The following is a 27,919-nucleotide window of genomic DNA, read 5'->3' on the forward strand; positions in this document are numbered from 1 at the left end:
GGACCTTATTCAGCTTTAGAACATTTAGGGTTTTTTTTTTTTTTCCTTAAAGATGCTTATGTATAGGGTACCACTTTCTCCAAAGAGATATTTTTTAAATGGCATATGATAAAATAATATATATATATATATCTATATTAAGAGACAGTCATACAAAATAGGCAGATATGCAGATGTGTTTCTGTACAGGGTCTTATATAGGACATTTAGCTTACATTGGCCAGCTTGTTCAGGTGATCCTTCAAATATTGTAAACTTTAACCATGCAGGTGCTGAGAGTGTTAAATTGAATCCATCCATGGGTTCATTCATTCAACACATACTTCCTGAGACCTACTCTGTGCTCATCCTTAAGGTATCACCATGAACCACATAGTCTGTTGGGAATACTGCTTCGAATGGGAGGTGCAGGGTAGGAGAGATGCTCATAACAACACTAAGAGGTTCAACCTGCCAAGTGCCATAAGAAAGGGATGCAGAAAGACCCATGAGAGTTTGGAAGAGAAAGTGGTGGCTTCTGAAGAAACAGAAAAGCTTCAGGCAGGAGGCAGCATTTGGGCTGGACCTTCATGTCTGTGAACAGTTTCAAAGTCAAGGCCTTTCAAGGCTAAGGGAATGGTGTACATGAATGAAGACCATACATTTTGGTGAGGGCTTGGGGGAGGGAAGGCACAGACATGCACAGGGGAGTTGTAGGTAAGGCTGGGAACACAGTGTGCACAGCCCCTGTAGACTGGGCTAACGGCTTTGAACTTGATGCTGCTGGCCCTTGGGGACCACAGTAGGAATGATATGATCAGAACTGTGCTCCAAATTTAATCGAGTAGCAGGCTGTGTTCTGAGAACTGATTGGAGGTGGGAGGCTTTAGAGACCATCACCAAAGTTCAGGCCAGGGATAAAGAAGGGCCCAGGGTAGGGTGGTAGCAAATAAGCACAGGAGAAACAAGCATTAATTGTTAAAAGGGAACAATCAATGAGTTTGTGCCTGTGGATGTTTTAGGCTCACTGTGCTCTTCCTCTGGGCATTAGATTTCCTTTTACAATTTAGGGCTGTGCTAGAGAGAGGTACGTGTTTTTCAGGGTCCCAGCGGGAAACAGAACCTAACTGAGGTGTGATTTTGATGATGGTACTACTTGCAGAGGAATGGGTGGGATGAAAGGGACCAACGAGAGTGGTCAGGCACCCAGGGATTAGCAAGAGTAGGAAGCTTTAGTACCCCTAAAGGGCAAAGGGAGGAAACAGCACTACCCATTTCCAATGAGAGCTGGAGCCATGGAGAGGCTGTGATTTAGGCAGGAAAGACCAAGGAGCAGGGAAGAAATACCCTTACCTTTCTCCATTGCTGCCCTTTGGTCTGCTGGTTCCTTGGATCAGCCAGGCTCAGCTGAGAATTGAAATGATAATGCAGTTACCAGGTGGGCCTTTCAGGGCACAGAGCAGGGGGAAACACAGCAGAAATAATGACGGGAGAGAAGGTAGGAGGAACAGTTGGACAATGATGTACAGTGCTGAATTGTACTATATGTGCGCTGATATTTAGTGTCCTGGAGCTTTTTAAATCCTAGAGATTTTAGACAAAGGGTTTCACCATGAAACCTGATTCCAAGAGGATCATTACCACACACTTGATAATAAATGCTAGTAATAAAATCAAAATAATGAAACACAGGCCAAGCTTGGGCGCATAATTGAACTGTTGAATCTCAGTTTGGCTGTAGAATGATGATAATTCTTGCTGTGCCTTGCATTCTGTAATTATGAAAGTAAAGTGAGAAAAAGTTGTAAAAGTGGTTTTTTAAATTAATTTTTGGCATAAATCCCTAGCAAGATGCGAAGGATGGTTCTTATCTTCTGAGATCATTCTTTTTAGTCTTTGGCACTCTCCACCCCACCAGCACCATGTCTGGCCCAGGGGGCTGTTCCATCAACATTTGCAGCACTAGGAGTTCCCGTTGCAGCTCAGCGGAAACGAATCTGAGTAGCATCCATGAGGACACAGGTTTGAGCCCTGACCGCACTCAATGGATTAAGGATCCAGCATTGCCGTGAGCTCTGGTACAGCCTGCAGACGTGGCTCAGATCCTGTGTTGCTGTGGCTGTGGTATAGGCCCCTGGCCTGGGAACCTCCATATGCCACGGATGTGGCCCTAAAAAGCCAAAAAAGAAAAAAACATTTGCAGCACTAAATTAACTTGAATTCTGAACACACACACACCCACTTTCTCCCATGATTCATGCACAAGCTCTTCCAATCATCTTTGTTACTGTGGGACTTTGTACTTTCTTCAACATATTTGATCCCTCTAATAACCCACTGGGAAAAAAATTAAAATAATTGGAAATTAAAATAACTGGAAAATATTAAACTTCATTCCATCAAGGGGAGGTTCCTTCATATGTTCTTAGAGCAATCCCAGATCTGGGCATAGAATTCCTTATCTGAATTTACTCGTTTCCTTTTCCCAGTCTGAAACTGCTGCACACACTGTGATTTGGAGGAGGTACAGTTTGAAAGATGAAAAGCCCTTCAAAGCTGTATGAAATCTCCAAATCCCATGTGTGAAAAGACTCAGTTCTTGGGCTATAATTGCTTTTCCTAGTCTAGCCTTCAGGGATAGGCCCTACATGAGATATTAGGCTGGTTCCGTCTCCAGTACTTATGATTTTGCATTCAGAGCTCTGATTTTGCTGAAGTCTATGAGGTGAAATGCAGGCAGGAAGTTCCCAGCCAGTCATGTGAGCCTGGAACTGCTCCCTGCAGCAAACATAAGGAGACTCCTGCACTCTGAGGGGGTGCTCCCCACTGCTGGTCCTAGACATCAGCAGGAAGGAATCTCTCTTGAACTCTGGACAGCTCCTAAATGCTTAGGGGTTCTCCTGGCCACAGACCCATCCCAGGACCCGTTGATAGCATTACTTCCAGAGCTGAAGGACCTGAAAACATGTGTAAGTAGCTAAAGGAGCTGCAGGTGTAGAGCATGAAGATGAGATCACTGGGGTGGGAAGCATGATGTGGGTTTTTTTCAGCCTGCAGGCATCTCTGGGAGTGAGGGGGTTGTCTCCCCTAAAGAGGACCTTCTTGTGCCCGCAGCTTTGCCCCTCCGTGCCCAGAGTGCTCCACTCCACGAGGTTGGCTATGTGAGCTGTGCTACTCAAAGTGCGGTCCATGGATCAGCAGCATCGGCATCACCTTAGAGATTATTAAAAATGCAAGGCACGGACCTCACCACAGACCAGCTGAATCAGAATCCCTGGGGGATGGGGCCCTGACATCTGTGTTTAACAAGGCTCCCAGGGGTTTTGTGTGCACCCTGAAGTTTGAGAAGCAATCGTTGAGAGTACAGATATGCTTTGCCCAAGAGTGAGAAGATCTTGAGGGTAAAATCATATGCAGAGAGTGTGGCTGTACGTTTGCCTTCATTCCCATCAGTGTAACAGAGATTCACATGGAATTGGGCTTTTTGGGGTCATTGTTAGTTCTTGCATCTTCCAGGCCATCTTTGCTAATCCAATTTTTTTTACGTTTGCTCAGAGTTGTTTATTTCAGCTCCGATGGTCCCAAAGAAGCATGTTCTTTTTATCGCTACTCTTTCACCCCCAGTTTGAAAGTGCAATCTCAGGGCCCTCTGAATTCCAACCCAACCTGTTATCTCAATTCCTTGAGTTTCAGAATTTCCCTGATCTTTCTCTTTCCTGGCTCAAGAGCCACATTAAATCCCTAAGAGACTCTTTGCTCCCCCTCTTTTCTTTTTTTCTACCTTCTTCAATTTCTGCAATAACTCTGCTGACAAAACTTTATTTCTTACTCTTTGTATTGGTGCCATCTTCCCATATCACCGTCCACAAGAGTTTTAAGATTCAGGGTCCTAGGAGTTTCCGCTGTAATGCAGTGGGTTAATGATCTGGTTTGTCTCTGTGGAGGTGCTGGTTCATTCCCCAGCCTAGCAGAGTGGATTAAGGATCCAGCTTTGCTGCAGCTGTAGCATAGGTCACAGCTCCAACTTGGATTTGACCTGCCTCAGGAACTTCCATATGCTGTGGATATGGCTGGCAAAAGAAAAAGGAAAAAAAAAAAAAAAAATTCAGGAGTTCCCGTCATGGCGCAGTGGTTAACGAATCCGACTAGGAACCATGAGGTTGCGGGTTCGGTCCCTGCCCTTGCTCAGTGGGTTAACGATCCGGCGTTGCCGTGAGCTGTGGTATAGGTTGCAGACGTGGCTTGGATCCCGCGTTGCTGTGGCTCTGGCATAGGCCGGTGGCTACAGCTCCGATTCGACCCCTAGCCTGGGAACCTCCATATGCCGAGGGAGCGGCCCAAGAAATAGCAACAACAACAAAAGACAAAAAAAAAAAAAAAAAAAAAAAATTCAGGGTCCTTTTATGTCCAGTCATTGCTTCCATTTTAAACAACTTATTTTATTTCATCATACCTTCCTCCCAAGTGGGTGACTTCTAATCTCACTAGTTGTGTTGCCAGGTAGAGGAGGATATATGCTTGGGCACTATGATGAGGTTGCCAGATTTTAATGGGGAAAATACAGAGCCTATTCTGGCTACAACGTAATGGGAAGAATGGGAGATTTCTAAAAGTTATTACCAGAGTCCAATCCGGCTTAAGATCAACTCAATTCCACAAACATTTATTGAGATGTATATCATTACGTGCTCGGGAATAGGACCAGGACACATGGCACAATTAAGGGCAGGATAAGGCTCAGACAAAAAGGAAAACCTAATACTGGCAGATCCCAGTTACTAATGAGGCTTGCTCCTTTGCACATAGTACACACTTAAGATAAATCTCTATTAAACAAAAAAATAATTTTTAGACTAACATGCCTTTGTTATGTCCTTTCACCTGTTGTTGCGAATTGGGTTTCACAGAAGGATTTGTGTAGTGATTTGTGTTGCAAGGCCATGTGCACCATTGCATCTAGTCCTGCTTATCTTCCTTCTGCTTCTATGGTAATAGATGGGGCAGCAGCAGGAGGGAGTTTTACTGGAAAATGTGAAGGAGACAATTGGAATCTAGACAAATAAGAACTTGTAAACATATTGGTCTTGGGGGAAATCTTACTGCAAATTGCTCTGAAGAATGTAGACAGAGAGGAAAAGGACAGAGAAAAAGGAAGGGCAAGGAAGGAGGAATGAAGTTTTAAAAGCAAACAGAAATAATAGCTTAGATTGGCTGTGTTTGTTTCACTCATAAACCTAATGACTCAGGAGTCTCATTTGATTATTAGCAATTATATAAAAAATTTAAATATAAAACAAATACTGTAGATACAAAGTGCTTATCAGTCCTTCTAGTGCTCTGGATTGGCAGCTAATGTAGCTATGTGAGGGGAGGCCACATGGTATTAGCATAATGAGGAAAAGGGGCTTAGGTCCAGGCCTGGCTTTTACTACGATCTTAGCATGAGATCTTTGGCAAGCCCTTTCCTTCTCAGTGCCCTACTTTATTCTATGTAGGAAGAATTGTGTAGACCAGGTCAGTAGTTTCTAAATGTGTGGTTCCTGAACCAGCCATATTGGCATCATCTGCAAACGTGGTAGAAATGCCAATTCTGCAAGTGCTACATCAGAAACACTAGCTATGTCTTTTAACAAGGCCTCCAGGTAATTCAAGTTTGAAACCCATTGGACTGGTCATTCTGTTTCTGTAAATGAAGTAGCTGAAGCACACGCAAAGCAGATGTAGGCAGTTGAGGCAGATGTCAGTGCTGTAGGCCAGTGCACAGCTGCTTGGTCATGGGCTGTCATGGGGCTGCTCTATGTGAGTGACAGCCCCGTCATTCCCTTCCTCCACTGCCAGATGTCCCATCGTAGGCAGACTACGTGCATGCCCAGGGCACTTGCAAAGCAGCCCACAATGTTATTTTTTTATTATTATTTATATAATTTTTTTTATTTTCCCACTGTACAGCAAGGGGGTCAGGTTATCCTTACATGTATACATTACAATTACATTTTTTCCCCCACCCTTTCTTCTGTTGCAACATGAGTATCTAGACAAAGTTCTCAATGCTATTCAGCAGGATCTCCTTGTAAATCTATTCTAAGTCCACAACGTTATTTTTGTTTAGCAAAAAGTTGATTCTTCATGTTTTCTAAAAAACATTAAAGTACATAGTCCTCTTAGGAAAAAATCAGAACACATTAGACTTTATATTTAGTTCATTGCATAGTGTATTTTTTTTTCCTTCAATTTTGAAACTCCCAGGGTGGGGACGGGGACAGAGTGGGCCCTCTATAAGCTTTCCAAAATTTAGAGTATTTAAAATTCTCCATCCTGCCCTGGCTTTCTCCTTGCTTTCCCTTAAGGTTGGCAGTAAGTAACTTAGCATACTTCATAGACTCTGAGACGCACATCTTTTTACCACTGAGATTGGAACGTGTCTTACAATCAATTGTGCCTTAGATCCAATGAAATGGAGTATATATTTTGGCACTGCTGGTGTTCTTTTTTTATTTTATTTTTTATTACTCAAATGAATTTCTCACATCTGTAGTTGTATAATGATCATCAAAATCCAATTTCACAGGATTTCCATCCCACATTCCAAACACATCCCCCCACCCCCAAACTGTCTCCTCTGGAGACCATAAGTTTTTCAATGTCTGTGAGTCAGCATCTGTTCTGCAAAGAAGTTCATTTTGTCCTTTTTTCAGATTCTGCATGTCAGTGAAAGCATTTGATGTTGGTGTCTCATTGTATGGATGACTTCACTTAGCATGATAGTTTCTAGGTCCATCCATGTTGCTAAGAATGCTGGTATCTCGTTCTTTTTAATGGCTGAGTAATATTCCATTGTGTATATGTACCACTTCTTGATCCACTCCTCTGTCGATGGACAGTTAGGTTGTTTCCATGTCTTGGCTATTGCAGAGAGTGCTGCAATGGACATCGGAGTACATGTGTCTTTGCGAGTCATGGTTTTCTCTGGGTAGATAGATGCCCAGGATGGTGTTCTTTAGAAGGCGTTCTGTGTCAGACTTTCACTCATATCCTTTTCTGAAGTCTAAAACTCTCTTATAACCCCTGTGTCTGGAATTAGAGTTCATGCGCAGTGCACTATGGTTTAGGCATTCTGACAAACTCAAGCAGAAGGTAGCTGGTCGGTTCTCTGTAAAGCTCCCATGGCTGTGGCGGCCCTCAGGTTATCCAGTGCTGGGTGAGCAGCTTCCTCTGGGCAGCTTGACTACTTCTGGGGAAGGATTAATGTTCTAAAAGGTAGCATAGCCTGCCCTCAAGGAGCCATATTCAAGTGGCCACAATGTAAATGTCCGCAAACAATAAGAATGCCATAGGCTAAATGACATAATAGAGGCAAATATAATCTTCTACAGAAGGGAAACATTTAGTCTGTCTGGATTTGCTGGGTGTGACTTCACAGAGGAGGTGACATCACCCAAGTCTTCAAAAGAATGGGAGATGCCTAAGTGGAAAAGGAGGGTGAGGATAGTATGTTCAAAAGCACTTAGGGTACAGTAACAGTGGTGAACTTGATGTTTTGTAAATTATAGCACAATAAAGCTATTTAAAAAAAAATTTTTAAGGAAAAGATCTTAGGACCTAAAGTTCAGGGTACACCTAAGAAATGACAAGTACATTTTTGTGATCAGCAAAGAGGGTGCTTGTGTGAGTGGTGGGAGATGAGGCAAAAAGGTTGGTTGTAATGAAACCATAAAGTTTTATCTGTCTTACTAAGAAATTTAAGTGGACGGAGACTTAGAAGAGAGTGTTCAATAGAAAACAGAGATTTGGAAGTCAGCTGGATGGTCTGTGAAGCTATGGGATTTGTTGCTACTGGGCAGGAAAAGTTGCTGTCATTTAGCACTAAATGTAACCCTTTCTTGGCAGCCCAGGCAAAAAAGAAAGGCATGGTGAATTAGATAGCTTGCATTAATTGATAAAGGGAAGTGTGGCAGTTTTTCAAGAGAGACAAATTGTTTTCCTAGTGCTAAACTCTAAGGAATTTCAAATATTCACCTTAATATCAGGGTCTTTGAACAACACAGTTTCAAATAACAATTTCACGGATTTTGCATTTCTCTAACTCCTGAGTCCATGAGGATAGTGACTACATCCCTCATCTCTGTAACTCTAGAAGTCGGGGCTCAGTAAGTACCCGTGGAATGACTAAGTGACTCTTGGAGGCAGTGGGAGGCTTGGTGCTCAGGACCCTCTTTCTGGAGAGGAGGCTGACCCAGACCCTAGCAACTGGGGCTGTACTTAGTTGTTTAGGACCTGCAGGGCAGGCAGCATCATAGTGATAGTGGCGGAGAGAGGATACCCAGCAATTAACTCACCCTGGCATTTTGGACTGGGTGCAACTGCAGGTAACAGACCATTCCAAATAACATGGCATTACACATAATGGATTGATTTTCTTTCATGAATTTTATTTATTGTTATTATTATTATTATTTGCTTTTTAGGGCTGCACCCGTGGTATATGGAAGTTCCCAGGCTAGGGGTTGAATTGGAGCTACAGCTGCCCGCCTACACCACAGCCACAGCAACTCGGAATCTGAGCCACGTCTGCAACCTACACCACAGCTCACAGCAACATCAGATCCCTGACCCACGGAGCAAGGCCAGGGATCGAACCCACATCCTCATGGGTACTAAGTTGGATTTGTTTCTGCTGCACCACAATGGGAACCCCTCTCTCATGTATTTTCACCAAATGATCTCACCTATGTGACCAGCAAACCAGATTTTAAAAAAAAGAACTTTACCCCTCTTATGCCTCTTACCAGACACTAGCCCAACCCAGGGGTAGCAACTATCCAACACACACAGGATTAGTGTTGTCTGGTTTTGAACTCTGTTAAACGAAGTCTTTAGTATGTACTATTTTTGTCTGGCTTCTGTTTTTCTGACTTCTGTTTCCCCTTCTGTTGTAAAATCATACACAGCTACAGAAAACTACACACAAAGAAAATGTAGTTCAATGGGGTTTTATAACCTAGGCCAAGAAACAGAACTCTGAAGGCAACCCAGGGGCCCTCCAGGTGCCCTGCTGCAGTCTGCACTCCATTTCTCCATAAAGAATCACTCTCTTGACTTTATAATGACTCTGTCCTCGCACTTCCTTTTTTTTTTTTGTCTTTTTGTCTTTTTGCCATTTCTTGGGCTGCTCCCGCAGCATATGGAGGTTCCCAGGCTAGGGGTCCAGTCGGAGCTGCAGCTACCAGCCTACACCACAGCCACAGCAACACAGGATCCTTAACCCACTGAGCAAGGCCAGAGATCGAACCCACAACCTCATGGTTCCTAGTCGGATTCGTTAACCACTGAGCCACAACGGGAACTCCATCTCTCACTTCCTTTTAGTTTTATCAACTAACTCTGCATCCCTAGACACTATATTTTAAAGTTGCACATTAAAAAAAATTGGTTATGTCATTTTTTTCAATTTAATTTTAATGGAGTATAGTTGACTTACAGTGTTGTATTAGTTTCAAGTGTACAGCAGAGTGAACCAGTCACACATATGTCATCTAAATCTCCCTTACTCTACCAGCCTCTCTTCATTCCTTTCTTTTTCTCACAATTTATCAGTTGAAGGACATGGACCATTTGACCCATCAAGTTTTTGCTTATTGCACACTCATGGTGCAGGTCAACGTATTCCCCTGTTCTTTGCATTTCCTGCAAAACTGGCAGCTGGACCCAGAGGCTCCACAGTCTTGGGTTCATTCCCATTGGCAAGTCCCTAAGTGATGTGAGATTCTTTCATCGGGAGGCTCATAATGTTCAGTTGTGTCTCCTAGTGTGATGTTAGCAGCTGTGAGTGCCAAATGCCAAGATCCACTAATTCACTGGGAGTTGCAAAATGATAATGTTCTAACTCCATTTGGAATATTTTTGGTAAAGAGATGTTTCATTTCACTGACTATTTTGTTAGTTGGAGATAGAGTCAGATAGCTTGTGAGAGCTGATTGTACATATCTCTTCCCAACCCCGTGTTCACCTATGTCACATTGCTAGCTTGAAACTGGCCGTGGTAGAGTTTAGACTGTGGAAATTGGCAAATGATGCAAATTAGGGCTTTCCCAACCAAGAAAACTAGCTGTTAAACCTTCACCAGCATGTAACCGGGCATACTTCATAGAGGAAAGGCAGGATAAATACTTGATTATTCCTCTTTATTTACTCCAGCATCTGCCAGTGGTGACCAAATAGATCTTTAAAATATATTATTATGAATTCATGGATTTAAACATATTGGATGAGTTTCAACCCAATGTTTTTATTGTCCTTGTTGAAGCTCAGATTATCCCATTTTGGGCCAGTGTGTGGGTAGGATAGCTTGAGATTTATTTGAGTTTATTGCCACCTTTTTTACTATTTGTTTGCCATTGGTCCCACCTTTTTTGTATCTTTTTCCCATTTGTCTTTGTCTTATTTTAGATTAATCAACTGTATTTTACTGTTCCATTTCCCCTCTTTGAACTTCTTAATCATACATTTTTTTTTTTTTTTTTTTTTGTCTTTTCTAGGACCACGCCTGTGGCATATGGAGGTTTCCAGGCTAGGAATCCAATTGGAGCTGTAGCCGCCAGCCTATTCCAGAGCCACAGCAACACCAGATCCGAGCTGCACCAGCATCTGCTACCCACACCGCAGCGCATGGCAATGCTGGATCCTTAACCCACTGAGCAAGGCCAGGGATCGAACCCTCAACCTCATGGTTCCTAGTCAGATTCGTTAACCACTGAGCCACAGCAGGAACTCCCATTCTTTTATTTTAATGGCTATCCTAGAGATTACAGTAGTAAGCTATGTATGGATGTCTATCTTCAAGTTCACCTCATGGTCCCAGTGGCTGTTAGAGTGCCAGCTATGATATCCACATCCCAGGCAACAGAAAGGAGAAAGGCAAAAGAGAGAATTCCATTAAAGAGCTTTCCTGGGACTTTCTTTCCACAACTTTTTCTTATATCCTAATGGGCACCTTTTTCTTTTTTTCTTTTTTTTGTCTTTTTGCTATTTCTTTGGGCCGCTCCCGCGGCATATGGAGGTTCCCATGCTAGGGGTCGAATCGGAGCTGTAGATGCTGGCCTACGCCAGAGCCACAGCAACGTGGGATCCGAGCCACGTCTGCAACCTACACCACAGCTCACGGCAACGCTGGATCATTAACCCACTGAGCAAGGGCAGGGACCGAACCCACAACCTCATGGTTCCTAGTTGGATTCGTTAACCACTGCACCACGACGGGAACTCCACCTTTTTCTGAGCTATAGACGAGGAAATATAAAGTTTTGGTTGGGCCCAATACCCAAGATGCCGCTACTTGGAGGAAGCACAGACTGGATGCTGGGTAGGCAATGAGCAGTCATTACTTTACTTTCTCTCTTAGACCTCATCTGAAAAAGTGGGCAGTTGGACTAGACAACATCCAAGGCAGTTTAGGAGTTCTAAGTATAGTTAAAAAAAAAAAAAAAACGCTTTTATCTCTCTGCCTTCTTAATAATTTAAAGACAAATCAGCAAACTTTTTTTTTTCCTTAATGAAAATTCTGTTAGCTTCCTGACCCTTTCTAAAACACATTTGTATATTGTGAAGAAAATTCAATGTCCAAATCTTAAAGAAAAGTGAACAATTGAACAAAGCCCTCCATCTTCAGCAAAGAACAATGTTCTTTACCTTCTCTTCCACCTCCTACAATGATCTGGTTTTTGTCATCAAAAAATTTGAGGCAAGAGGGAGTTCCCTTCGTGGCTCAGCGGTTAACGAACCAGACTAGGATCCACGAGGATGCAGGTTCGATCCCTGGCCTCGCTCAGTGGGTTGAGGAGCCGGCGTTGCCGTGAGCTGTGGTGTAGGTCGCAGACACGGCTTGGATTTGGTGTTGTAGTGGCTGTGGCTCCAATTCGACCCCTAGCCTGGGAACCTCCATGTGCTGCAGGTGCGGCCCTAAAAAGCAAATAAAAATAATAATTTGGACAAAGATTATTAGCATAGTAGTGTTCAAGTGTTTCAGGAACTATATTAGAGCAATATGGTAACCTTTCTGTTGATGGGGATGGATGGTGTAGCTATGAGTACAGTGAAATATGGACTGAGAACTGTAGGGCCCAGAGGTACTTCACACATCATCGGTTTTTCTTGGAAGACAAGGAAATAGAGTCAAGGATGCCTGGGGATTCAGTTTTGAGTAGAGGTAGATGCAGATCAAGTTGCTCCCCAATATATATAACACTGTGTCATGTCTACTGGCACTACAGTTGATGGGGCCCTGTTTTGCTCTCATTGGTTGAAAAGTCAGGTATCACCACCTTGCCAGTCTATGAGACGAGGAACCCCAGCCTAGCCCCCATTCTCAGAGCACTGCTCTTAGTGCCTGAGCTTGAGGCCCAGGAGGCAACATGTGACCTCCTCCATGTGCCCCATCAAGGGCCAGGCTCTGGGGAACACAGTGGCCTGATTTAACTCCTAAAGTTTTCCATCTATTGATTCCAACTCCGCTTCTCAGCCTCCTCCTATTGGTTGTGTCTCTGAGATTTGAGGCTCACAGAAGAAACCTAATTTGTCTTGTACCATGTGAGCCTCCGAAGAGTCAGAAACAGCCATCATCTTCCCTCATCTTTCTGATTTGTCCCCCTCTGACCGGAATAATGCCTTTCCATAATAGAGAACATCCATAGTTGTTCATTGCACATTGAAACAGCCTCTGCAGGGTTAGATACAAAGCTATCCTGTTACACCTCTCCTAGGAGCACATCCTCATGAGTGGAGGGTGCCGGTGCTGCAGCAGCCCCTGCAGAAGCCAAAGGCCCATGGAAAGGGAGCCTCCCTACTTTTCTGGGTTTGCTGGACAGGCTCCCTTTGCTCATTTGGGTCCAGGTTTTAAAGTCGCAGACTGTGAGCAATCATAAGTGCTCACTATATGCTGTGAGGGCAGCATATCATGAAACAAGTGGGAATTTTCATCTGTTTTTCTGGTAATGGTGAGCAGCTATATCCAACCTTCCATAGACTAGTTCCTCCAGAGACAGTCTGTGGAGTCGCTTATCCCAGATTGGGACTCAGCCTATGCTTGGGATACAAAGAAAGCTTTCCCGTCAATGACTCACAGAGTATCAGAGCTTGGAAGCAACCCCAGGGATCATCTGGGTACTTTATGGATGAGAAAATGATGCATAGTTACATCCACGGTTGTTCTAGTAAACCAGCTGCTCTGACAAGTCATCTAGACCAAACAGCTCATTCATCTCCCTTCTCAAAACAGTTGTTGCCCGTGGAAAAGAAAATCATAGTCTTGGCTAAGAACCTTGGTTTCCCTTTGTGTAGGCTGAGGGGGATGTCCTCAGGATATCTTGTTTCAAAATCCAGGACAGGTGAGGCTAGAGTCAGAGACTGATCGAGGAATGGGCTCCAGGCATTCCCATCCAAGCCCAGGGCCATGCATATGCCTCTCGCCTCCTAGCCTGGTCTTACACATGGTACACAGTGAAACAGAAAGAATCTGCCTTTGCAGAACTTTGTAAAGTAATTATTCTGATTACTACAGAGAGCACTCACTACTAAACATGGGACTCATTTTCTGAAATGCTGATATTCCACATCAAGATCCTTTTAGGCTCATTTAGACTCATGGAAGATAATGGAGGAAATTGGAGTCTGTGTTTTTAAATATATGAGTGGTTGTTGAGACACCTTCTGTTTGTTTTGCAGTGCTGTTCCATGGGAGATGCAAGTGCTGGGTGAAGGTGCTTATATAAAAACAATATGAATAATCAAAATGTTGCCTGATTAACTTAAGCTCTGAGCACAATAATGTTGGGCAGGCACTTTATCCAACTCCTCTGAAATCTGAGCAAGATTCAAATAGGACCCAAGACCCCAACTTAAACTAATAACTATTGATTAAATATTGAGAAGTCTGTGAAAACACATATAAGCTTCACTTGTAATCAAATACATGTAAATACATTTTTAAGGTAATAAGATATTCATTTTGTTACCTATAAAATTAGAAAAAGAAATTTTTCTTGATAATTCCCAGCTTGGTAAAGATGAGGTGAAACGGGTACCTGTAAATTTACTGGGCACAGTAAATTGGTACATTCCTCCTAAAAAGTAATTTAACAGTAGATGTCCAGAACTCTTTGATTTAGGAAATCTGCTTTTAGAAATTTATTCTAGGAGTTCCTGTCATGGCTCAGTGGTGAGAAAACCTGACTAGTATCCATGAGGACGTGGGTTCAATCCCTGGCCTCACTCAGTGGGTTAAGGATCCAGCATTGCCATGAGCTGTGGTGTAGGTCACAGATGTGGCGTGAATCCCGAGGTGCTGTGGCTGTGGTGTAGGCCAGGGGCTTCAGCTCTGATTGGACCCCTAGCCTGCAAACCTCCATGTGCCTTGGGTGGGGCCCTAAAAAAGACAAAAGCCAAAAAAAAAGGAAATTTATTCTAAAACATAATCAAGGAGGCAGATATCAATTTATGTACAAAGAAGTTCATCATAGCATTATTCAGAGGAAAATTGGAAACAAAATGTTTAAAAACAGGTAAAAAATTAAATAAATTATAGTACATCTTCATGAAAGACCATTGTGGAGCATTACCAATCAGTGTGGAAAACAGTGTGGAAAAATGTCAGTTTATAATGTTCAGTTGAAAGAATAGCATACAAAATTGTATCTCAGACAACTAATTTTGTAATAAACAAAAGCAATAAAAATAGAAAAAATAGCGGTATGTGGTAAGATTATATGTGTTCTTTTGTAAACTTTTTCTGTATTTTCTAAATTTTATACCATGGATGTATCTTTTTTTTTGGGGGGGGGGTCTTTTTAGGGCTGCACCTGCAGCATATGGAGGTTCCCAGGCTAGGGGTCAAATCAGAGCTGTAGCCACCGGCCTACACCAGAGCCACAGTAATGCTGGATCCAAGCCACATCTGCTACCTACACTACAGCTCATGGCAACGCCAGATCCTTAACCCACTGAGCAAGGCCAGGGATCAAACCTGCGACCTCATAGTTCCTAGTCAGGACCTCATAGTTCCTAGTCAGATTCTTTTCCACTGCACCACAATGGGAACTCCTGTATCGTATTTTTATAATCATAAAAAATAAGCATCATATTTTAAAAGAAAAAAAAAGGGCAAGAAGGGCTAAGATAAATTCATGATAGTATTTAAAGTAGAAATGGCTGGAGAGGCCATTGAGGTCCACCTTGTTCTTCCCAGAAGAGCTCAAAGGCTTCCTTATAATGATGAAGAGTCACAATGTGTGATGTGTGAGCACACCCTTAGCCACTCAGTCCTCCTCCCCAGTAACCACGATTAGCAGTTTCTTGTATATTCTTCCAGAAATAGTCTATGCATACACACACATACTATAAGCAGATGATATAGACTGTTCTAAATATAGGCTTTTTAAATTCAAAACTGAGATTATTCTCTATCAGTTCCTATAGTGCTACTAACTTCTTTTTTTTTCTTTCTCTTTTTCTGCCACCCCCGCAGCATATGGAAGTTCCTGGGCCAGGGATCAAATCCTAGCCGGAGCTGCAAACTATGCCACAACTGCGGCAATGCTGGATCCTCCACGGCACCTCCACAGAGACAAGTCAGATCATTAACCTACTGTGCCACAGCAGGAAGGCCTTGCTTACTTTTTTAAAATTAATACTTGCAACTCTTTATATAAGTGTGCTATAATTTATTATGCTCTCCTATATTAGTGAGCATTTAGGATGTCTCCAGTCTTTGGCCACAGTATATAATACACTGCATAAATATCTTTGTACATATGGAATATGTATAGACACAGCTGTAGAATTAGTTCCTAGAATTGTAATTGCTGAGTTAAAAGTTTTTTTATAGTGATTTTTCTTTTTTGTATTATAGTTGTGTACAGCATTCTGTCAATTTTCTACTATACAGCAAAGCGACCTAGTCACCCATATATGTATACACATTCAAAAAGATTTTTTCAATATTAAAATTTAAAAATATTTAATACCATTGCACAGCTCAAAATTCAAAAGACTCAAAGGGTGTATGTGAAAAGTTCAACTTTAGTTTCTGTTCTCAACCTTTTACTTCTATTCCCAGAGTTGAACAGAGTTATCAGTTTCATATCTATTCTTAAAGAACCATTTCCTTCCTTCTTTATATACATATGGTATGGTATCAGGTTATATTCATGATTCTGTGCCTTGCTTTTTAAACAATTAACAATATATCATGAAAATTATTCTCAATCAGTCGTACAAAAGAGCTTTCTTATTTTTTTTTTTTATGGTTATATGGCATTCTATTAAGTGGATGTGCTGTAACTCATCTGTCCTTTAAGGATAGACATTTAGGTTGCTTAAAATATTTTGGCACACATTCAACATTTTTTCATAGATATTGCCAAATGGCTCTTCACAAGATTGTACCCATTTGTACTTCCACAAATAAAGTAAAATAGTTTGTTTCTTCACATTTCAACAACATAGTATAAAATGAAAATTATGAACGTCTTTGATTTTTGACATTATGACGTGTAGCACACGACATTTCAATGTTGCCTTTATTTGAATTTCTTTTACAGGTGAGGTTGAGAAGTTCTATGTTCAGGTCATTTATAGTTGCCTTACCATAAATTAAGTCTTCCTATCTTTTGACTATTTTGTATTGGGTTATTGGTCATTTTATTATTGATTTTTAGAGATTTGATGTATAAAAAGGATATTATCCTCATGTTTGGCACATGCATTGCAAATATTTTTCCTAATTTTTCATTCATTTTTTGAATATGTTTATAGTTATATGTAATATATAATAATTCTCTCTCTCTCTCTCTCTCTATATATATATATATATATATTTTTTTTTTTTTTTGTCTTTTTCTAGGGCTGTACCCGAGGCATATGGAGGTTCCCAGGGTAGGGGTCGAAACGGAGCTGTAGCTGCTGGCCTACACCACAGCCACAGCAAAGCAGGATCCGAGCCATTTCTGCGACCTATACCACAGCTCACGGCAACGCCAGATCCTTAACCCACTGAGCGAGGCCAGGGATCAAACCCACAACCTCATGGTTCCTAGTTGGACTCGTTAACCACTGAGCCATGATGGGAACTCCAATATCTATTTATCTTCTATGTAATTCTCCTTTCTCACATTTTCTTCTAGTACTTTTATGGTTTTGCCATTTAAATATTTGATTCATTTGGATTTTATTTATGAATAAAGAGTAAGAAGAAGTTAAGATAGGGATTCAGTGCTTTCAATTTTTTTTTCAGATGGTCATATGACTTATTTAAACTTTAGAGCATTTTAAGGGTCAGAATCATGTCTGATGCATCTCTCTGTCCTCCACAGTGCCTCTCACTAATAATAACTAGCACTTAATGAGCACATCCTTGTGCAAATTACTCCAAAGCCCTTGCACTTCCCAGGACACCACTCACCCTCACCTAGCACAGTGCCTGACCCAAAGCCTCCCAGTCAATAGTCCTTGAATAAATGAATTTGCATATACTTAGTTCAGGCCACACCTGATTCAGGTGAGCAATTCTTAGAGTCCAGTCAGGCCAAGTGGATACCTGTGCACTTCCAGCATGGGGTTGGGCTATTACAGTGGACTAAGCTTTAGCTCTTACCATTTACTGCTAACCTCTAAACAAATAGTTTACCTGTTGTGAGCTTATGTTTTCCTTGTCTGTGAACCAGGATAACAATATGTAGCTCAGAGGAGTACTGTGATGCTCAGGTGAAATACTGTCTGCATAAGAGCTCTAAAGGACATGAAGGAGGTGTGCCTTAAGGGATTATGGTTTAGGTGCGGATAGTATAGATATTATTAATGGCGTGCCCCTATTATACATCTTTTCCTGGTGGGATTGAAAGAAGAGGAGACGGCTGAAGAAAGGACAGAGTTGGGAAAAGGCAGGGACTCTAAGTGGCTATTTCTGATCCCCAAGTGTTCATTCTCTGGACATAGACTGAAATTCCCTCTGGAGCCACACTAATGGACACATTAGTATCAGTTGACAAAGTAACATATGCTCTGAAATGTTCTCCCATTAAGCTTCATGGGAAATGGCAGGAATTCATGGTCCATTATAGGTAATAAGCCATGACTTTAGCCTCTAGTAAAACACACTCCTAGATCTCTGAGGCTCTGGGAGCTCAGGCTGTGCCCCCAACTACATGACGTCGTATGCATACGACATCACTTATTTTAAGACAGAAAATCTGTCAAGACAGGTTGTCCTTGCCTGTCAATTCTGGAGGCATACAGTCATCTTTGTGTGTGTTTTTGTGTGTGTGTGTGTGTGTGTGTGTGTGTGTGTTTTAACAATGGATTATTTTGTGAATGCTCTTGCTATTTGGTTTCAAGCTAATTAGCACATGTAACAGTCATTGCTCAGGACCTAGATTATGAAAATACACCATATCTTTAGTGCATAGTTTTTACAATTAACCATCTTAAACTTACAATACCTTCCACATTCCTTTGTAAAAAGTATCATCTCTTTTTATATCAAAAAGTCTTCATAAGAAAGGGAAAAAGAAAAACGACAGACCCAAACTCCACAGCAGACTTAAAGCATCAGGATCTGGGAATTTCAAAGTGCATACTAATAGCTGCCTTTTATCAAATGTCTGCAACAGCCCTGATCCTGTGCTACGTACTTTGTCCTTATTATTTAATTTAGTCCTCACAACACTTTTCAAGGTCAGTATTATCTCCTTGATAGGATGAAAAAACTGAAAGGTTACGTCAGTTGTCCAAGGTCACAAAGCTAGCAAGGGATAGAAGCTGAGATTTAAGCCACATCTGACTCCACCACACATCCTTCCCAGAACATCCCTGTGATTGAAAACAGACTGAAACACAGTATCACAGTACACAGTACATAGTAACAAAACATGAATAAAGCCTTGTTTTTAAGAAAATCTAGGTCATCCTTCTCTCTCCCCATCCTACACTAAAGATGGAAGAGAATGACTCCAAGACTCCCCCTGTGCCTGGAGCCTCTCCATGCACCATTTCCAGAATTTAGAGTTATAAGGGAGTGTTTTAACTGAAGAGGGTCCAGGCTAGCACCACCCCTGCAGGCAGGTTTGCTCTGTCTTTGCCTGTCTTCCACATTGGGCTCTGCTTAATAAGATTTGTACTAAGTAAGGAATTCCACTGTTCCCACCTCCACCGAAATTAGAAAAATACTATTATAGCTTGATTTTCTCTTTTATAGATGAAGACTCTCTGACCCAAAGCAGCTTTGACCAAAATTACCCAGAAAGATGGGACTGATTCTTTTCTCTTTAAGGTTTTAATTGCTGGGTTACTACAGGGAAATTATTGGGGTGACAAAGACAATCACCATGGGAAATATGTTCCAAGAGCCTTTCCAGTTAGTTGACCAAATAGGAGATGGTGGTTGACCCAGTTTTAAATTCCGGCTCCACTGCCAACTAGCTGAATTATTCTGAGCAATTTACTTAACCTTGCTGAGTCTCATTTGCAAAACAGAAACCCTGACATCGGCTTATTAGAATTTCGTGATTATTAATATTATATGTAAAACATCATTTTCCTTCCCATCCTCAGAACCTTCCCATAGTCTGTTCTCTCTGCCTCCTCTCTGCTCTCTCCTATTCTCTTTCTCTCATCCCCAGGTAGATAACTTGTACTTAAATTCCCTGGGTTTGAATCTAAGCTCTGCCTCTTACTAAAGGACCTTGGAAAAGTTAGCCTTAGTTTTCTCATCTATAAAATGGGGGTATTAGCAATATATACCTCATAGAATCGTGTTAAAATGAGACAACATAAACTGCTTAGTACAATGACTAACAAACTTTAGGTCTCAATAAATTTTAAGAAGGACAGTTTGTAGGGTCCACAGAATAATTTTGGAGGACTCTCCTCTTTCCTTCATAAATAAGCTATTCACATTGTCTAGAAGTTTATAGCAGTTCAGAAAAGTCACCGGCACATGTTTTTTAAAATCTATTCTGCAAATTTCTGTCTTTTAATTGGTGAATTTAGACTACTTACATGTAATGTAATTATTGAAATGTTAAGACTTAAATCTGACATTGTATTATTTATTTTCTGTTTACTTCCCATTTTTCATTCCTCACTTTTCTTTCTCCTGCCTCCCGGTGGATTACTTGGGCATTTTTTAGAATTGCATTTTTTTTTTTTAGAATTGATTTATCTAGAGTGTTTTTGAGTGCACCTCTTTGTAGACTTTTTTTAGTTGTTGGTCAAATGTTAAACTTGCCACAGTCCACCAGTGACATTTTACCATGTCAAGTAAAATGTACATTTAAGTCCCTTTATTTACCCTCTCTCCTTTTAAAGATAATTGTCTTAAATATTATTTCTGTATACTGAGAACATCTGACAGTATTATAATTTTTGCTCCCACCAAACATTAATCTAAAAACTTGAAGAAAATAATAATCTGTTATATTAACCAATATCTTTACCTTTTCTGTTATTCTTTCTTCATTGTCGATATACCAAGTTTCCATCTTTAACCATTTCCTTTCTGTTTGAAGAATTTCCTTTCATCATCCTTTTAGGGTAGGTCTATTGGTTACGAATTATATTAGTTTTTCTTCATCTTAGTTTTTCACCTTCATCTCTGAAGGATATTTTCACTGAATATAAAATTCTGAGTTGACAGCAGTTTTCATTCAGCACCTGAAAAAATCACCCTTCTTCCTTGTGGCCTCCATGATTTCAAATGGAAATTCTGTTGTCGTTTGAATGGGTGTTCCTCTCTAAATCGTGTCATTTCTCTCTGTTACCAAGACTCTTTTTTGTCTTTAGTTCTTTCAAGTGTAATTATGATGCCTGATAACTATTGAAATGTTAAATCTGTGCATTTCTTTGTTTCTTTGAGTTGTTTGGATAATCTGCCCTTAAGTTCAAGGATTTTATCTTCCACTATCTCTACTCTACTATTGAGCCTGTCCAGTACGTTTTCCACTTCTTTTACTGTATTTTCCAGTTATGTGATATCCATTTAGTTATTTTAGGGTTGTTTTTTTCTTTTGGCCGTCCCTGTGGCATATGGAAGGTCCCTGGCCAGGGATCAAACCCATGCCACAGCAGCAACCCATGCTGCTGCTGTGACAACACCAGATTCTTAACCAACTGTACCAAAGAGAACTCCCCATTTGGTTAATTTTTATGATGTCTATTTCTTTGCTGGTAATTTCTATGATTTCCTTTGTTTCAAGAAAAGTCATAATTGCTTGTTTCAGCATTTTTTTATTTTTTGCTTTTTAGGGCTGCATCTGCCTGGAGATTCCCAGGCTAGGGGTCGAATCAGATGCAGCTGCTGGCCTATGCCACAGCCACAGCAATGTGGGATCTGAGCCATGTCTGTGACCTACCCACAGCTCATGGCAATGCCATATCCTTAACCCACTGAGTGAGGCCAGGGATCAAACCCACATCCTCATGGATACTCGTCAGGTTCGTTACCACTGAGCCATGACAGGAACTCCTAAGCATTTTTATGATGGCTGCTTAAAAGGATTGTCAAATAATTCTAAAATCTATTGCTTCTCAATTTTGGCATGTGTTGATTGTCCTTTTCCCATTTAAGGTGTGATTTTTCTTGTTGGTATGACGAGTGGTTTTTTTTTAATTATTTTTTATTTATTATTATTATTATTACTTTTTTTTTTTTTTTTTTGCCTTTTCTGGGGCTGCTCCCGTGACATATGGAGGTTCCCAGGCCAGGGGTCTAATCGGAGCTGTAGCTGCCGGCCTACACCAGAGCCACAGCAACATGGGATCTGAGCCACATCTGCGACCTACACCACAGCTCATGGCAACACGAGACCCCTAACCCACTGAGTGAGGCCAGGGATCAAACCCGCAACCTCATGGCTCCTAGTCGGATTCATTAACCACTGAGCCACAACGGGAACTCCTGATTTTTTTTTTTTAATTGTATCCTGGACATTTTAGGTATCATGCTATGGATTCTGGATCTTGTTTGTATTTTCTATTTTAGCAAGCCTCAGTTGACACTATGCTGGTGGGGAAAGGGAACACTGCCTCATTACCCACGAGCAAGAATGGGAAGTCCTAGTTCCCCACTCAGCTTCAGTTGGCACCACCCTGGAATGGAGTGGAAGGTGTGAGCAGGGGTGCAAGTCTGAGTCCCCCACTTAGCCACTGCTGACCAGGATGGGAGAGGAGGAGTGGTGTGTGTTACTTTCCTGATGTGTTTGGATGAAACAGGCTTGATATTATCACAAAGGCTTCTTTCTTGTTAGGCTACTCTTTCCCATTCCTTTGACAATGGAGATCAGACTTTTCTTGAGGCTTTTTTTTTTTTTTTGATCTGTACCTACTGGCATTCCCTAGTTGTGGTCTTCTCTAGTGCTCAGTCTGGGATGTATAAGAGGCAAAAAGAAAACCCAGGGAATTCACCATCATATTGTTCACTGGGTCCTGGGGTCCCTGGCTGCTCGGCCTTCTCTCTCCATCATTCAGAGTTTTCTTATGTTTGTTTTATACATTATGTCTAGGGGCCCAGGAAGAATAGGGAGAAATGTATCTCCTGCATCTTGTCCAGAATTCAAAGTCCTATTTGAATAGTTTAAAAACTATTGTGTAGTTTTGAATGCATGTTTTCTATCTGAAAATTCAATTTTCTGAAAGTCTATAAAATTCTTCCATTACTTCTTTGGTTCCTGCATTGCTTGCTCTCCCCTTATTTTTGCTCCACTTGGTACTCCTATTATTTGCATATCTCCTAGATACTTCATGTATGTTTTTTAAAAAGGTTTTTTCCCTTGTAATTTCCGTGTCTTTGTATTTGGGGCTTGGTACTATGGTTCTTCTTTTTCATCTTTCAGACTATTAAATCAATTTTAGGTGGTGTTCTTCACTTCCACAGTTGAAATGTTTAAATTGAGAAGTTTTTTTTTTTTTTTTAACTTCCAAAACCTATTTTCCTCAGCCTCATCACGTTTCTCCAAATCTCTACCTGAATCTCCTTAAAATTCTTATCTTACAAACTTACTTTTTCTTATTTTAAATCTGTCTGGATGTGAGTTGTTGCTTTTCATTATCCAGCTTGGTCTTTCTCCCCTGAGCTATTGGGTCCCCTTAAATGATCTCTGATCTGCTTTGGCTATTCATAGCAGCACCTGGGCCAGTCTGGCTCTTGTGGCCTCTTGGGTAGAAACAGTTGGGCAATTGTGAAAGGAAAGAAAGATGCCTTTTCACCACCAGTGACCTCATGGTGAACAAGGCTGGTCAGCTGGGTCCACCAGGCTGAGGTGAGGTGAGAGAGGCTCTAGGATCTTCAGACACTTCCAGTGTGAATAGGGCCGGGCTGGGCTGCTGTGTGCCATTGTGCAGGTTGTGTGCTGCACAAGGGTGCCTGGTTGAGAGAATAAGTAGGAGATATGACTCCACTTGCTGAGCTGTTTACCCTGGTGTGACACTAAATCTGCCTGAAAGAAGGAAACATTACTTCCTCATTTGCACAAAAGCGTCTGAGGGGGATGCTTTTTTCTAATCCACATTAAGATGCCTAATAGTGGCCCTGGGAGGGGTAGTTTGGCCCACTTGTGACATTCTCCTTTAGGGAGGTAGGCCTCAACAGACTCAGGGGTCTTCACTCAGGGCTGTGTGCAGGGAGTGGGGAGGGATGGTTCCTCCTCACCTGTTACGGGGTCCCCCTCAGTTGGGGCCAGCTGGGTCCCAAGGCTTTAGAACCGAAAGCCTTGGCTGTTGGCTCACGGGCAAAGCAGGTACGCACAGGCTCCAGGGCCTTGGTTCTCCCTGCAATCTCATTTTTTATTTTATTTTATTTTTTTTACAGTTAGAAAGTAGGGGACCAGAAGGCACTCTGTTCCATAGAACAAAGGCCCATAGGCTTTTGCCCACATGACTTTTATTACAGAAGATGACATATTTAGGTCAGAGGGCAGAAACAGGCCGTCCCTGCAGTTTTAAACAGTGTGACAGAAACACCATCCTTTTCCAGTCCTGCCCTGGCTGAATCTCCTCAGGATGTGTAAGGTTTCCTTTAGGCTCTGGCTCTAGGCCCTGGCATCCTACCCTCTTTCTTCACTAAATGTCTTATAGTTTGTGTCACTTCTACAGAGAGCTGGGTGAGAGAGAGTGTGTCAGCTAGAAGATGCAAGCATCCATCTTTAGTAAATACCTTTGGTTTATCATCCTAAGATTACTTAGGAAAAATTTCCATATTATACTTCGGTTGCAGTCATCTTTTTGCCCCTAGGATAGAGCTCTTTTACCTAGATAAACTTGAACTTGAATCCCATGTACCAGCTCTGTGACCTCATGCAAACCATTTGCTTCTCTGAGTTTGTTTTAGTTTCTTTGTACAATGGGGGTCATAATATTCGTCTTCCATAGTATAAGGAACGATTGAGAGAATAAAATGAGATGATTGCTCTGTCTGGTGCATCACAAACGGTGAAGAGCAATGAAAGGTAAAGGAAATAAAGAAAGTGGTGACAGAGAGATGGTGGCATCGGCCCCAGGGGCCATGGGAGGCAGAGCAGTGGTGTGAAGCTGCAGTCACCCACTAAATTCAGAGCAGGATCAACCTGTGGGAACTGGAAGAGACATAGTTGGCAAGACCAGAGTAGGGCCATTCAAGACACTGGCCTCCACCTCAAGGGCATGGCTTCTTCTTAGGAGCTCATCTTTCAAAAGCAGAATGAGTAGGGGAAAAGAGGATTTTAAAAAAGAGATAATAAAGAAAGAGTAAAAGGTGCTAAAGCCACTCATATATTTTCTTTCTTTCTTTCTTTCTTTTTTTTTTTGTCTTTTTGCCTTTTCTGGGGCTGTACCCACAGCACATGGATGTTCCAAGGCTAGGGGTCTGTAGCCTACGCCAGAGCCACAGCAACGCCAGATCTGAGCTGCGTCTGCAACCTACACCACAGCTCACAGCAATGCTGGATCCTTAACCCACTGAGCGAGGCCAAGGATCGAACCCACAACCTCATGGTTCCTAGTTAGATTTGTTAACCACTGAGCCAGGACGGGAACGCCACACTCATATTTTCAAAGCTGTCCCTCAGAACACCGAAAGATTTATCGTCTAAGAAATGAGATAGAAAAAAAAAAAAAAAATCTGACAGGAGACCATAAAGATCACGGATTTTTTTTTTAAAATGTGATAACCATTCCCAACCCTATGCAAATATCCCAAATATTCAAATTGAGTCATTAAGTCCATTGCATTAGCAGTAGATTAGGATACCAGTTTCATCAAGGGACAGAGAATGTGATTAGGAACAGGAAAAGAAATGTAGCAGACGAGGGTTATATGAGAGCTAAGGAAGCAATCTAGAAAGGAGTTGTTCTTTCCATACCTCCACCACCCCTCCCCAAAAGGGGAAAATAGGTTGTCTTTGGGAGAATGACTATGATAGGTGATCACGTAAGGTTTGGAAAATACTGGGAAACTGATCTATCTTCACTAACACACAGATAATGAACTTTCTAGCCTAACTCCCTATTCTAGGTATTTTATGGTGAACTAGACAATTCATTTTTAAGAAGTGAGTTGTGAATATCTGCCTCTAGATTCTTGGGAGTAAGAACATATTGTATTTATGCCATTGTTTCTCTCTGCAGGGCAACAATTTACTTATCCTCAAGAGGTAATATAATCCTAATGATAAGCACCCAGTTTCTGTTGCAACAACAGCAGAACTTCTCTTTCTGACTTGATAACACTGTGACTTCCTTAAACTCAAATAATCATTCGGTTTAATGCTTAAGAGACCTTGGTCGTCACAGGGTATCATTCTGTCCTTTTATAGGAGTGTAAACTGCAGCCCAGAGAGCTAATGTGACTTTCCCATGGCCACGTGGCAAAGATTAAGGACAGAACTAGTTTCCAGAACTCTGGGGCACTGCTTTTCTACAAGCAGCTGACCACAAATGCTGGCGCGGCTATTCCTAATGGAACTGCTGCAACACTCCAACAGCCCATGAGTCTCGGCTTACCAAAGTCTCAATGAAACTGTCTTTATTAGAGTTTGCTATTAACTAGAGCTTGAATATGAAAAACATGTCATCAGTTTATGTAGTATAATAACACTGTCTTAACCAAACTATCCCATTCCCTATCCAGTCTGGATTTAAGTTTAAATCACTGTATTTCAGCCCTAAATTTTCAGGAGGACATTCAACAATGTTGAATGAATGACCACTTGGAGGCTCATTAAGCAACCATGTCATTTTAGATCCAAAAGAGACCTTGAAGGTCATTCTGTCCCACTCCTCTTTTCTTACGCAGCCCAACAAGTGAGGGGCTTGGGCAAGTGGCAGAACAGTACTAGAACCCCCTTTCCCCCAACCCCTTTTTTTTATACCACAAACCAGCATTCTTCTTTCCCACCTGCACTGCTTTTCATTAATTTGATATGAAGGCATTAAAGTTGCCAGTGTACTTGTGTTCTGGTATACAAAATGTTTTTAACAGTTTTATTTTTTTATTTATTTATTGTCTTTTTGCCTTTTCTAGAGCCGCTCCCTTGGTATATGGAGATTCCCAGGCTAGTGGTCCAATCAGAGCTGTAGCCACCGGCCTACACCACAGCCACAGCAATGTGGGATCCGAGCCGTGTCTGCAACCTACACCACAGCTCACGGCAATGCCAGATCCTTAACCCACTGAACAAGGCCAGGGATCGAACCTGCAACCTCAGGGTTCCTAGTCAGATTCGTTAACCACTGCGCCACGACAGGAACTCCAGTTTCTAACAGTTTTAAAACACAACTCCATCAATGACAAGGTCAGGGTGTGTGTGTTTTTTTTGTTTTGTTTTGTTTTGTTTCTTTTTAATTGTATGGAATGTGATCATTCTGAGGAAGAGCTGAAACTTGTCCTAAACCACTGCAGACAGTAAAGCTGAAATTTGAAGCAGTAAACTATTCTATTTTGGGAACAATAGATATGAATTCAGGAAGAGTTCGGCTTTCCAAGAAGGAAATTGTGTAGAAAAGCTTACTATTTAGCCAGCGCTCCAAAGTATTTGAATGCAAAGGAGATTAATACAGCTAAGGGGAAGGTATGGGCACTTAACAGATGACAAATGGCACACTCATGCCATAGCGAAAGCAAACTTTTAGCTGAAATGGTACTTATGGGAAATAAATTCAAAGCTCAGATGTTTTAGTCAGGAAGTCTCATTAGGATGCAACACAGCTTCTCATTATGGGTTATTACATAGTGTCACTAAAAAAAGGAGAGACATCTGAGAGGGACAAGGCTCAACCAAATAGCAATGTGAGAAATTTCAGTCTTGCTATATCTTGTTCGATATTAATATTGGATCATTAGATGCTATCCTCTCACCAAAAATGACTGCAGATTGACAAAAACAGAGATTAAAAGTGATCTGTACCGGCATGACAGCTGTTTAGGTAAAACTCACTTGAGAATCTTATGTATATCTTATTCATCGATTTATTCATTCATTCAACACATATCTATGGACTTTTAGGAAGACAAAAATAAAGAAGGTAATGTCTTCTCCTTTTTGAGGAGGTCTCAAAAATACAGACCTGTAAATAAATCATTGTAGTGAGGCGTGCTTGGTACTTTAAGAAGAATATACTGAGCTCAGCAGAGGCACAAAGGAGGAACTGGGAAAACCTCATAGAGAAGATATTTTTGACCAGTGTTTAAGGGAGGAAGAAGAGTTTGTCTGGCAGGCCGTGGTAAACATGGGGAAATAGGGGAGACTCTCAGAGCAAGGCAGTAGCTTATGCAAAGAATTAAGCAGTATGGGGTCTAGAATCCCAGATGAATCCCAGGGCAGCTACTTGAAAGCTATGAATCTTAGGTAAGTGATGTTATCTCTTGGAGCGTCCGTTTCCTTCTCTGTGAAAGGAGCACAGTCTTCCTCACTGCATATACTGGCTA

The 27,919-nt window shown here is 41.5% G+C and overlaps 1 protein-coding gene across 3 annotated transcripts in view; it reads left to right on the forward strand.

Moving 5' to 3' along the window:
* FRMPD1 (FERM and PDZ domain containing 1) overlaps positions 2,740–27,919 on the forward strand; it is a 140,404-nt gene continuing 115,224 nt past the window's right edge. For 2 of the 3 annotated variants that reach the window (XM_021066180.1, XM_005660252.3), the window contains exon 1: positions 27,535–27,839. The gene's annotated coding sequence lies outside the window, so the exon portion shown is untranslated. Of the gene's footprint in view, positions 2,949–27,534; positions 27,840–27,919 lie in introns of those variants that run through there. The other variant, XM_021066183.1, reaches the window with a different exon arrangement.

The sequence above is a fragment of the Sus scrofa genome, chromosome 1 (assembly GCF_000003025.6).
Source record: "Sus scrofa isolate TJ Tabasco breed Duroc chromosome 1, Sscrofa11.1, whole genome shotgun sequence".
In the NCBI taxonomy this organism is placed as follows: Eukaryota; Metazoa; Chordata; class Mammalia; order Artiodactyla; family Suidae; genus Sus; species Sus scrofa.